Source organism: Eurosta solidaginis, chromosome 1 (genome assembly GCF_040869045.1).
Source record: "Eurosta solidaginis isolate ZX-2024a chromosome 1, ASM4086904v1, whole genome shotgun sequence".
In the NCBI taxonomy this organism is placed as follows: Eukaryota; Metazoa; Arthropoda; class Insecta; order Diptera; family Tephritidae; genus Eurosta; species Eurosta solidaginis.
The window spans coordinates 331528151-331540922 of NC_090319.1; the positions used below are offsets into that span (position 1 = coordinate 331528151).

At 37.9% G+C, this 12772-nt stretch overlaps 2 protein-coding genes and 1 long non-coding RNA gene across 4 annotated transcripts in view; 1 reads left to right on the top strand and 2 right to left on the bottom strand.

Annotated features, from left to right (window-relative positions):
- The window catches only part of eIF4EHP (eukaryotic translation initiation factor 4E homologous protein), a 354760-nt gene that overhangs the window by 68813 nt on the left and 273175 nt on the right, over positions 1-12772 (bottom strand). The window lies entirely within an intron of this gene.
- Syx1A (Syntaxin 1A) overlaps positions 1-12772 on the bottom strand; it is a 334751-nt gene that overhangs the window by 61270 nt on the left and 260709 nt on the right. The gene's annotated exons all lie outside the window — the stretch shown is intronic.
- Positions 1-12772, top strand: part of LOC137237875 (uncharacterized) — a 39901-nt gene that overhangs the window by 2276 nt on the left and 24853 nt on the right. The gene's annotated exons all lie outside the window — the stretch shown is intronic.

Below are 12772 nucleotides of genomic sequence, written 5' to 3' on the forward strand. Positions count from 1 at the left end.
ATGGCGCAAATATTGTACGATGGTGTTACGCCACCGACTGTCAGTCACCCAAAGCTCTTAGGGGAAACGTTCGATAACACTTTCACCTTCAGAGCGCATGCCTCCGAAATTGTATCCAAAGTACAAAGCGATAACAAAATCTTCAAGTCGGCTGCTAATCACTTACAACACACAGACAGGAAAAGGTTAAGTCTTTTGTTTTGAGTGCAGACACGGAATGCCTTTTTATGACAAAACGGCTTGATCTAGCCTCGCCTTCAAGAGTAATAAGGAAACATATCCGTAAGCACATAAGAAGGCCCTACACCTAATCCAAACATAATCGGTTAGTATACCATTTGACGTAGTAGGGTTGAAAATTAGGAAAAAGGGACTAAGCACGTTTGCTTACGAAGTCAACGATATATCGAATATAGCAGTGATTTGAATGGTAATCCGGTCGGAAGTTTTCATCGAAGGAATGTGAGAGCAGGATCAAGAGTTATGCGGTTTCGAAACGATTTGATCGGAATGCAGCGGGTGTTCTGGAACTTGTTTAAAGGGAGTGTGTCAAAAGATAGTTTTTAGGTTGGTTGGTTGCTCTGCTGCCCAGCCGAAGAGACAGGATCCAAGTAGTGCTCTATAATCTGTTTGGTTCTGATGTCCTTTATGGAGAATTTTGACATCGCCCCTAAGTCGTGCAGCACAAAACTGCATGCAATTCGGAGCCTCATGTTCGCCAGCGCTCAAAGAAAATGGGTGACTGTCTTCTTACAAGCATCCACGCTACAGCTCCTGCACCATTCGTTAAAGGGGACTCCCATTCTTTCTTCGTGTGGGCCAAATGGTCAGTGTCCTGTAATGGTAGTTGTGATTCTGAATATTTTTTTCCAGACATATTCAGTAGAGACTCTGTTCTTTTCTGGTTGTAGTCAAGACATGGTTACTTGGTGATTTTACAGGTATTAGCAAAGTACCAAGTGCAAATTGCGGTTTTCCTGAGATTGATAAGAATTTCACTCTTAATTGACGAAAGTGGTTGGTGCAATGTGACGGCCCCAGAGGTGTCTAACAATGCACCGGCCTTTGCGCTTTGTCATTGCCTTCAATATTCCTGTGACCGGATACCCACCAAAGGAGCATGATTGGCGCCAGGTTTGTTGCTTCGCGTAAAAGTTTTCGACGCCCTTAAAGAATGTACATATATGGTGAATCTAATGCTTTGAGGGCTGCTTGGCTGTCCGAGTATATGCGTATATCATCGTCGCTTATGCGATTATCTATGCTTGGGAAATACTAGCTAAAGTTGGAAGACTGATGTATATTGCGACCTTTAGCTGTTCGGAGAAAATCCCCACACCAACACCGCAGGCCATTTTGAGGGGTCCAAGTGTAGTGAGTTAACGTGCTTTTTGTAAACTTTTTCGGCTGACGAGTCCGTCTTCACCTAGGTCTCCGATCCTACCAGTCCCCACACACGATTAATAGAACATAAGATTATAATCGCATATATAATTTCATACATTTAAAACTGAGGGGCTAGTTTGCGTACAGAAGAACATTGACAAAACTAGTGTTTCACCGCTCATCATTCATCTGATCAATTCTGGCTTCACCCAATTTAATGAAAAGTAGTTCCACAAACCCTACTAATTAACCTTCTTCAGAAGATCTATCAAGCGTACTGAGCAAAAACTAAAACCAACCGATAATGAATCGACTGGAAAAGATAAAGTTGGCAAATATTTGGCTACGCAAAGCATTTTCATTTGGCGTCAAAGTGGCCTAAAGAGTTAAAACGTCAATTTCGAAGAAGAACAATAATTTTTTTTTAACATGTCTATAACAAAGCTTTCTCCATTTCACTTCAAATTCTTAGCACGCGTCTTTCATCTTTGCAATTTGTGTAGCAACTCCCCAGGCTACGAGGTCGAGCTTAACTAAGAATACAGCGGGTCATTCATTCTTTTGCGTACGACAAATGACGTCAATACAATAGACAGCAAAATGTCGCCAAAAACTAATTCTTAAAGTGTTGCATTTGGCGTAGCATTGATTGCGATTCCCTTGAAATTAGAAATTCCTTCACAATCTCAATGACACTATGGCACATAAATGTATGTGTGTGAATGTATATTACTAAAGCAGTGGAATGATTGAACATAAGTCAGGGCTGACGAACCTACATATGCGATGCAACATAATAATTTGGACACCTCATTATTGGCCGTGCTTTTCTTTTGACACGCATATGCGTTTTCGCTTAGGTTTTGTATGATATAACCGAACAAAACTATCCACACTTATTTACCCGTGTAAAATTTATGCGCAAACGTATATGCGCGTAAAAAAAACATGGTCTTTATTAGATTTTCCACTCACATCAACCAATATATTTTATTTGTTTAAACAAACAAATAGTGAATTTGAAAAATGCTTAAGGGCTAATTAAACTTCCTTAACCGTAACGCCATAGTCGTAACCATACCCATATACATAACCATCTCCATTGTGATCGATTAATGGTGTTACCTTAAACATCTGACATTTTCATAAAATTGAGGAAAACGCAAAAAATTACAAACATATTCCACAAACAACAAGTCTCTTAGTCAAAACGTATCCAAAACAATAAATAAAATATACGAAAAGTTAATAAATTCACCAACTCAAATATTTTTAGGTTGTGGATATGGCGAAAAACTAAAAACCAATTGGTTGGCTATGGTATGGTTATAGCTTTAGCGTTATGGTATGTCACCATTAATCGATTACATTGATTTCCATAAGGTTGGTTCGATCAGCTGTTTTATCTGGTTATGGATAAGTCACCATTAATTGGCCCTTTAAGCTTTAATTATGGAAACTTTATTGATTTATAGAGGCCCAATATTGACCTTTGTCGTATATAAGAATCTTTATCATCATCACTAATTGTCGCTTAACTGTCTAAGTAATTTTGTGCATTTCGTAACAAGACACGCGAGCTTTCCCTGTTTCGCCATAACTGACGCCAATTGAGAGCACCATTGGAGGTCAAGTCTTTCTCCAACTGCCTATCCCAACTAAGTGGAGGTATTCCTTTTCCTCTTCAAACTGCGGTGTAGACTGAAATATTTTCTTCGCCGGGGCGTCTTCGTCCATTCGCATAACATGACCTAGCCAGCGAAACCTCTGGACTCTTATTGGCTGCACTATCTTCATATCTGCGTTAAGCAGACAGGACCATAAATCTTCCGGAAAACTTTTCTCACGAACACTGCTATAGTCACCACATAATTTCTCGACACCGTTCGTGATTCGGAGCCACACATCACGACTGGTTAAGAACAGATATAAAAAATGTATATCAATATATTTATGGCGTTATAAATGACAAAAAAAAATTATTTTTTCAGAACTTAAAATGTATCAAAGTTTGGTGAATAATAATGAACAACAACTCGAGAACTAACTAACTCAAAGCTTTGTATCCAACAAGTTGAGAACGAAAACTTTTACAAAGGTTTGACAATAATGTGGGATATCAACTAAACATTTCTCAAAGATAAGAGAATGGTTAGAAAATTATGTTGAATATCAACTAAAGTAGAGAATTTAAACTTTGTAAAAGGTTGAGAAATGTTTGGAAAACTATGTTCAGTATCAACTTGAGAATCACAACTTTTTGAAAAGTTGGAGAACAAATGCAGAACTTTGTTGGGTATGCACTTGAGAGCGAAATTTTGTCAAAGGTTTGAGAATAATTGGAGAATGAAGTTGGATATCAACTTGCAAATAAAAAAGTTCTCACACGTTGTGGAGTGATGTTGAGCATTGACTTGATAACTAAAACTTTGTTAAAAATTGGAGAATGATTGACGAACAATGTTGGATATGAACTTGAGAACTAAAAATTTGTCAAAGGTTGGAGAATGATTTCCGAATGATGTTGGATATCAACTTGAGACTGAAATATTCTCAAATGTTGTAGAGTTCTGTTGTGTATCAACTAGAGAACTAATATTTTCTTTGGAGAACAATCCAACAAGATCAAGTTGAGAACTAAACATTTTTCAAAGGTTGGTGGATGATGGGAATCAACTTGAGAACTAACAAATTCTCAAAGTTTGGAAAGTAATTGAAGAACATTGATTTGTGAATGATATTGGATATCAACGTGAGTGATGAAAATTCCTCAAAGGTTGAAGAATGATCAGAGCATGATGCTGGATATCAGCTCATAGGCTAGAGATATCAACTTGAGAATAACAAAATTACCAAAGGTTGAAGAAATATTTTTTAGATGAGACCCCCAGACAGCATGATTGCATATTGCTTTTGTTTACATCCTTCCAGTTCACGTTTTATAAGACTTTACAATAAGTACATGCCGTTCTTTCATATGTCGTTCGTGTGATTTTTGTTTGAAGTAAAATGTCCAAATACTTCAAGTCTTAAACGGGTTTCCCTTTAATAACTTTAATGTCAAGAAACAGTAAACATAAAATATGGATTCTTTCGAGATAGAATTATATTACTGTTGCAGACGCTGTGGCTCTTCATCTAAAACACCGACCGTTTCTGTGGAAAAAATGTCACGTCCATGCATAAAAGTTCGGCTGCCCTGGACTGACGCGTGAAAGTAAATAATGCGTATACGCAGTGTAGTTACCAAGTATATACACACCAGGGACGTAGCCAGAAAATTGCCTTGGGCGTCAAAAAAAAATTTTTTTTTTCAGTTAAATAAATAAAAAAAATTTAGTTTTTAGCTTTAACAGTAAAATACGTGTATTTAGAATATGATATGAAAAAGGTTACATTAAAAACTCAAGCGCATGCGGTCGGCTTTTCTTTGCCATTTCATCTAAAACTTCATCAACGGTAACAATTTGATCACGGTGGATGCTTAGTGATGCACAGCCATTCAATCGATTTTCACTCATCGTGTTTCTCAAATAGTTTTTAATCAGCCTAAGAGTTGAAAAAGATCTCTCGTTCGTTGCCATTGTTACTGGAAGCGTACACAAGATGATCAAAAACATGTGAACATTAGGAAAAGCCACATAATCGCATTCCTGTAATATTAATCAAAGATAAATTGATATAAAAAAAACCGAAGTACCTCCTTCAGGAATAAGTAGAAGTCATGCTTTTTGAGCCTATGCATGAGATCTAACGCATACATATATAAAATTCAAAAGAAAGAAACTGATCGAATAGAAAAGAATTTAATTTAAAAAATTCATATATACACGGAAAAAACACTAATGTGTTTTTTGCATTTTAAGATGTGAAAAACACATTATTTTTTCATTTATCAAATAATTTGAATTTTACATTTTTGAAATGTGTTTTTGATATGAAAAAAAATGTAGATATTACATTATAATAATGGGTTTTCCACATGGAAAATAATGTCAAATTTGCATTATATTTCAAAATAGGAAATGTGTACTACGAAAAAATGCTCTAAATTTAAAATTATTTAAATGTGGAGAATAAAATCAAAGCACGAGAATTAGTATCGTTTAGTTCGGCAAACAAACAGAACCGTAAGCAATGTTTATATGTAGCTTGTCGCCGGGACGTAAGGGCAGAAGAATCATGCAAATATTCAGACGCATGGAGTTTTCATATTTGCCTTTTCATTCCGATGAATGTAATCGCGGTTGAGGCAAACGAGCAAATGCCTGAATTGATTATATTCATGCATGCAATAAGTAGGTTGATTTTAAATCAATTCCGATTATGTTCGTTTAAGCAAGTTGGATCATTGAGCACGATCATGTTGCCGAATATAATCGAACGTTGTTGTGTTCGATTTTTGCTGTTCTCTGATATGTATGTAGATGGTCGTTAGGCAAATTTACAAGGAGACTTCTTTATGAAATTATAGTAAAAGTTAACATGTACATTTGTATATTTAATAAATTGCAGAATTATTATGAAACAGAATATGATTAAAATATAAGTATTCACTTCGTACATACTAGAGATATACGCTTTGACATTCGGCGGCGGCGGCGGCGGCGGCGTCCGGCGTTTTTTTTCTACTCGTTTAAGACTGTTTAGGCCATTTATTGTTCATGTCGAAAATTGGTCGGATATGATCGAAAGTGGTAACAACGGATGCGCATCACTGCCAGTTATAAAAAACTAATTGCGAAATTTAAATCTTTCTAATTGTTCAAAAGTTATTTAAAAAAAACAGACGTTTTCGATGTCACGGGCTTTGCATCACCCAATTCACCAAGTTATTAAAACAAAACACTAAAAGAAAAGTTATATAATAAATTTATATGCTCACTTTGCATATTTTTTCCAAAAAATAATGAACAATGAATTCAAATAAAATTACCCAAGGCGTTTCAAATTGTTTTCAAATTGTCCTCAAGTTGTTAAAAAAAAGCAAAAAAGGTGCCGATTATTTAAAAAAATTTATATTGCGATTGGCTGAAAGAATAAGCCAAATCAGTGATGCAAAATCCTTTAGTAGGTTCTAGGGGCATAAACACTCCTTTGAAATGATTCTTACCTCATACTTAAGTTGAGGATATATGTACGTATGAGAAGGTTTTGAAAAATTTTTTGGGCTTACATTCAAAAATCTGTTGTTTATTTGCGAAACTATATAATAGCGTCTGAAATGTTAATTTTAATTTTCACACTTCATCCTTCAACACCCAAGTCTCCCGGTTTGACATAAAGATGGTGGCCCTATCCAAAACTAGTCCCTTGGAGTGAATCACATTGATTATAGCCAATCAACCAAGTTTAAATATCACCTACACGTTACGGCTCCTTTTACAAATGTGAATACGTAGGCACATATATGTATTTACCAGGTGGGGCTTTGTCCTTCGCAAGAACACCCAAAGTGGTGAAGCAAAAACTTTCCCAAGACAGTCGAAATAATGACCGTGTGTGCTACTACCCTAACGTAGTGGACATAGCGCGACAAAAGCATCCGTTGGAAAGTCTTCGGAGCTACACCTAGAGCTTCTAGGAAAATGACGTCGACGAAGGTATGAGTTCGAAGTCGCAGTCCTATAGATTCTGTGCTGGCATATGGTGTGAGGGTCAGGAGGCGTGGTAGCGACTGGTTGTCGGGATTGCTACTGTTCGCACATCGGGAATTGTAGCTCTTAAAAACAGCCGAAAAAACTGGAGGCGCCCTGTGCCACGAGAGTCATGAGTATTAATAGACCATTAATAGCAACCGTAAGACGCCGAAGCCTCTCTGGAGTAAGTGAACGAGGGACAATCCATCCGCAAGGAGCTACTCCTGAAAATGTTTGAACGGTGTGCGAGATCTTGAGGCAAAAACCTTGGATCTTTCCGAAATGGCCAACACGTTGATTTCCTTAAATACATACAAACAAAACCTTTCCTAAATACTATTTTGTTAAATAGAAAAATCAAGCTTTTTAAAGTAAGAAAACCGGCGTATATAATAGAGCCTACGCCGCCGCCGCCGCCGATAAAGTGATCGGCGTAAACCTCTAGTACATACATATGCTTGCATACTAAAAATATAATATCACCAACAAAGTAAATACGTAGCAGAATTATAAAGAAATGTATTAACATAGACATAAAAACATCAAATATTTGAATTGTAACGACCTAAAAAATCAAATCATCCTGTGTCAAGGGGGGAGGGGTTAAAGCTCCCCCCTCGCTACGTCCCTGATACACACATACATACATACATACAAGAATTCTCAAAGCTAAAACTGCAAAAAAAAAAGATCATTTGAATGTCGACACATTCGTTTGAGTGGGATGTCATCGCTTTCTATTACTTTTATAAACACAAACATTATTGACGGTATAAAACGTTGACTCAACATGACTGAGTCATCATAAAAATAAATGAGCAACTTAACAATTGAAGCAAATCATCCCGTGGGAATGCGAAATTGGATAACCATCACAATCAATGATGCCAATGAACGTGAGCTATTTTCTGTCAGCAATGTCAGCAATAAATTTTAAACACCCACGATTAATGGGTTCACCGAAATTCGTAGACTTTAATTTGAAATGGGTGAATTGATACACCCCTTTGGTTGCAGTTGAGTTTAGTGTCATTTACGGCATCACTTCATAAATGGAAGTGGCTTTTATACGCAATATTATCATTTCACACTATCGCACAGTTAATAGACGCGTTCCCGTAGGAGTATTTACAGTCTTTTTTTTTGTAGAATTTTTGAAATATTAAGCTGTGACAGACGCTACTAAAAAAAAAAACACAAAAAAAACATTTAACAGCGTAAGCGAACGTGATTGGGTTTGAAGAAATAAATAATTTCATATTTGAAAAAGTTATGGCAGAAATAATTGCATACATCTATATAAAAAGAAACAACGACCTAGCGAAGCTCTTCAGGTCATTCTTGACATCCTTCCAGTAGATCTAGCTGGTTATCGCGCGGCGACAACTTCAGCCCTGCGCCTAAGGGAGTTGTCGTGTTGGAACAGCAAGACCACAGGACACTCTAGTATAATAAACAAATGCAGTTTCTCCCTACCAGCATGGATCGCTATGCGACCACAACAGTTGTGGAAGCCAACTTTAAGATAAACATTCCCAGTAGGGATGACTGGACGGAGTCGGATAGGTGCTTTGCTATTGACGGCAGCATTTCCATATACACGGACGGCTCCAAGCTAAACGGTAGAGTTGGAGGAGGAGTATACTCAAGGGACATTGAACTCCAGCTCTCCTTCAGACTATCCGACCACTGCAGTGTATTCCAAACAGAAGTTTCAGCCATCATGGAAGCCACAGCTAGGATAGGGACATACAATGTCGGCAAATAAATCTTTATTTTCAGCCACAGCCAGCCTGCCATAAAATCTCTTGGCTCCTACTCGTTCAATTCTTAACTAGCACTAAACTGTCGCCGATCTCTTCAAGAGATGGCCAAACAGAACCGTGTACACGTCACACATGGGTCCCTGGACATAGGGACATCGCGGGAAACTGCATTGCAGATGAAGTCGCTAGGCTGGGTACAACCAAGCAGATTGTTCCTGGCCAAGAACGCTTAGGTATGCCCCTGGCCACATGCAGGCTAATTCTAAAAGAACACATTAACTGTCAAGCCGACGAAAGATGGCTACAAACACCGGGGTGTCGAATATCGAAGGAAACCTGGACAAAATGGCATCCCAAAAGATCCCGTCACGTGTAAAACCTAAGTAGGGATACAATTTCCACACTTGCGGGGGTACTAACTGGTCATTGCCTTATAGGTAAGCATGCAGGAAGGTTAGGAGCGCCCTATCGTCGATGCTGCAGGACTTGTAAGGATGATGAGGACGAGGAAACGGTGATTCACCTCGTCTGCAACTGCACGGCACTAAGCGGAGCACGGCAGCGCTTTCTAGGTGCTCCATTTCTGGATAATCTGAGCCAGGTTGTGGAGTATGACGTCAAGGACCTGGTAGCTTTTATCAGGTCCTCAAAATGGTTCGAAGAGGAAAGGTAATGGTGTTTCTTTGGATCTGGGTTTGTATAGGGACAAAGATAGGGGTGAGGAGAAGGATATTAACGGCGATAGCGATAAGGGTGGGGCTGGTGATAGTGACAGTGATAGTATAGTAATAGTGGCTTTGACAGAGGAAATAATAGTGATAGTGAAAGAACAAGGATTAGGGATAGGAGATAGTCAAGGTTAGGATAGTTGTTTTCTTATTCGTCGGGATTATTCGGATAAAACAAAATTTTCAAAAACGACTATCGTAAAACTAGTTCTAAGCGTAGTCTCTTAATGGATTTTTGGAATAAAGTTTTTAGAAAAAATCATCAAACAAAATAGGCTAAAAAATCGCATAATTAATAGACAATTAGAACAATTTTTTACAAAGTTATTAGGAAAAAACAATCATAAAATTCGTAAAGGCAGTTAAGCAAAGCACTGCAGAATTTATGACTTTCTCCGAACTGGTGCCCTACAAAATGGCAATGATCGGTCTTAGCAAACCTTTTGAACGCGTTCCCAGCCGATTTAGTCGTACGTCGTTGCCTTTGATTAATTTAAATCCATAAAGCTCAGACTTAAGCGCTGTTGGTACAAATGTGGCCACCAACTGTCCCGTTCTGCGTCCGATTAACATTAGGTGGTGCGGAGATAGTCATTAAACCTGCAGTGCGAAATTGGTGCTTTACTTGACTGCCTCTTAATTTGCTGCAGTGTATTTAAATAAATCAATTGCTGATTTGCGACCATTGCAGTACCATTTACGATTTTAAGAGCGCGTTCAAAAGGTCTGCAAAGGAGGGTAGTTGCAATTTTATTGGGTATTACAATGTTAAAGTGACAAGTATATTCTTCGAAGAATGCGAAAAGATGTCTAAATTTTAGCGGCGGAGACGTATTTCAGTCTTCCCTTCTTTAAAACCGAACTGGACAAGCAAAAATATTATAACGAATTTAGGGAAACTCCGCTTATTTTACACCTTCTCCAAACGTTCGAATCGCTAAATTGTCGAATAAATAACTCCAATATTCAGTAATGCAAAATGGTCTTTAGATTACTTTTGGAGTAGTAAAATTATGCTTCACTTCGCAGCTGATAGCGTGTTTAAATCAAACTGATTACTGATTACTCAGCTTGTGCTGCTTTTATACTCTCTGTTGCCTTGTCCGCATATTTCTCCAAATGTCTAGACGTTCCTTCTTCTAGAATCTCCTACTTTGTTACCAGCTATATGCGTGTGTATTTGTAGTATGCGGGTGTATATGTGAGTACTACTTCGGCTGATGATTACATCTGTGTGTGAGTTATCTCTTCGCTGCCTTGTATGTATGTGGGTAAATGATGATTAATGTGTTTATGTACCTTGCTTTAATGTTTTTGTTGTTGTGCATTTATTTAGTGATGTGAAAATTCGCCACAATATTATATTCCGCAAAGACATACACGGCTCTAATAAACTTCAAAGCCATAAAAAATACTAGTAAATCTATATATATAAAAGAAAGCGGTGTTAGTTACACTACGCATAACTCAAGAACGGATGAACCGATTTGGCTGAAAATTGGTGGAGAGGTAGCTTAGAACCGGGGAACGGACATATGATACTTTTTATCCCGTTCTGGCTGGGGTCTTGAGATCAAAACGTGGACCTGGGTAATCCTCGGATGTGTTTGTACAGTATGGGTATCAAATGGAAGCTGTTTATGAGTACTTTGTTACTGGGTATTTTTCGTACCCGTGGGTGACTAGCGTCTCGAGATATAGGCCAAAACGTGGACCCGGGCACCCCTAGAATGAACAAAGTTTCATACAAGTAGTAAAAAGTTTCATACAAGTACAAACTTTCATACAAGTACGAAGTTTCATGCAAGTAGTAAAAATTTTCATACAAGTATTAAAAAGTTTCATACAAGTAGAAAATCAAATGAAAGCTGTTGCTGAGCGCTTTAAAGTAATTTTCATTGTGATATTCGATTTAGTCGCATCAACCTGGCAAAACTGCTAAATATGCATGCGAAGCCGAAATAAAGAAATGAATTAATAATACCCACATACCTATTTACATACGTCCTATTCGATTTGCCTGAAATTTGGTATATAAATTTGCCTATATAGTATTTAGGATGCTTTTTTCCGCGAAGTAGACCAGAGACGGACTGGGACTGAGACTGAGATTGTGACTCGGAATGGGACTGGAACAAAATAAATACCACCCTCTGGGACTGGTAATAAGATATGAAGAAGAATGAGAAAAACTTGAGAGAAGAGAAAAGAGAGAAGGAGTCTGCGAAAGAGATAGAATGAGACGAAGATGGAGATAGATGACGCGAAAAATACGGAGGGAGGAGTGAATACAAAGATTAGGAAAAAGTGTAGAGGGGCGAGGGCAGAGTTAGACGGAAAAAGCTTATTAAAATGTATGCAGATAGACCAAATTTATGGCAGAACAACGTCTGCCGGATCTGCTAGTATTTTATAAAATAAACACTTTACAGTGCTCTGCCACGTTATACACTCACGGACAAAATAATAGGTGTGCATAGGTTATGTTCTCTAAGCTTACAAGGTTTGCTAATAAAAACAATTTTTTTATGGCTAAATTAACAACTTTTCTAATGGCGTGCTTTCCCGTAGTTCCATCGTCTTCTGCCACAATTGCTCGTTGTTATGAAAAGAGAAGGATGCTAATCCTTTCTTAAAGCAAATCCACAAGTTCTCAATCGGGTTGAGGTCATGGGATTGACTTGGCCATTGCATACGTGCAATATTTGCACTTTCTTTCATTGTGTGCTTTATCCAAAATAAAGGACCGACACCTTGCCAAGAGAAACGTCCCCATACCATTATGTTTCCACCCCCATGCTTAATTGTCGTTTTGGTATATCTAGATGAAAGGTCTTTGCCCTTCGGGCGACGTACACTACTTCTGGAATCATTTTCGTACAAACTAATCTTTACTTCGTCACTAAATAAGATATTTCGCCATTCTCCTGTGGGACCACACCAATGCTGATGCTTAGTGGCAAAAGCTTTCCTCTTCTGTATGTGTACTCTTCAAAGAGTTTTCATTGATTGCAAAGTTATATGTATGTACATTGTATTGAATAATGAAGGGTTGCAGATGAGTGCTTTGTAACCTTCCATTTGGTTTATTCTTGAAAGTCATCGTCTCAGACAGACAGTTGCTCAGTTAGGGCAAGATCGATCTTTTCAAACATTCAAACAATTTATTGGCTCCTCCCTTTGCACTCATAGTTATCAGGCGTATATCTCTGCCAATATAGTAAGAAAGAATATTCATATAAATCCAAAAAGT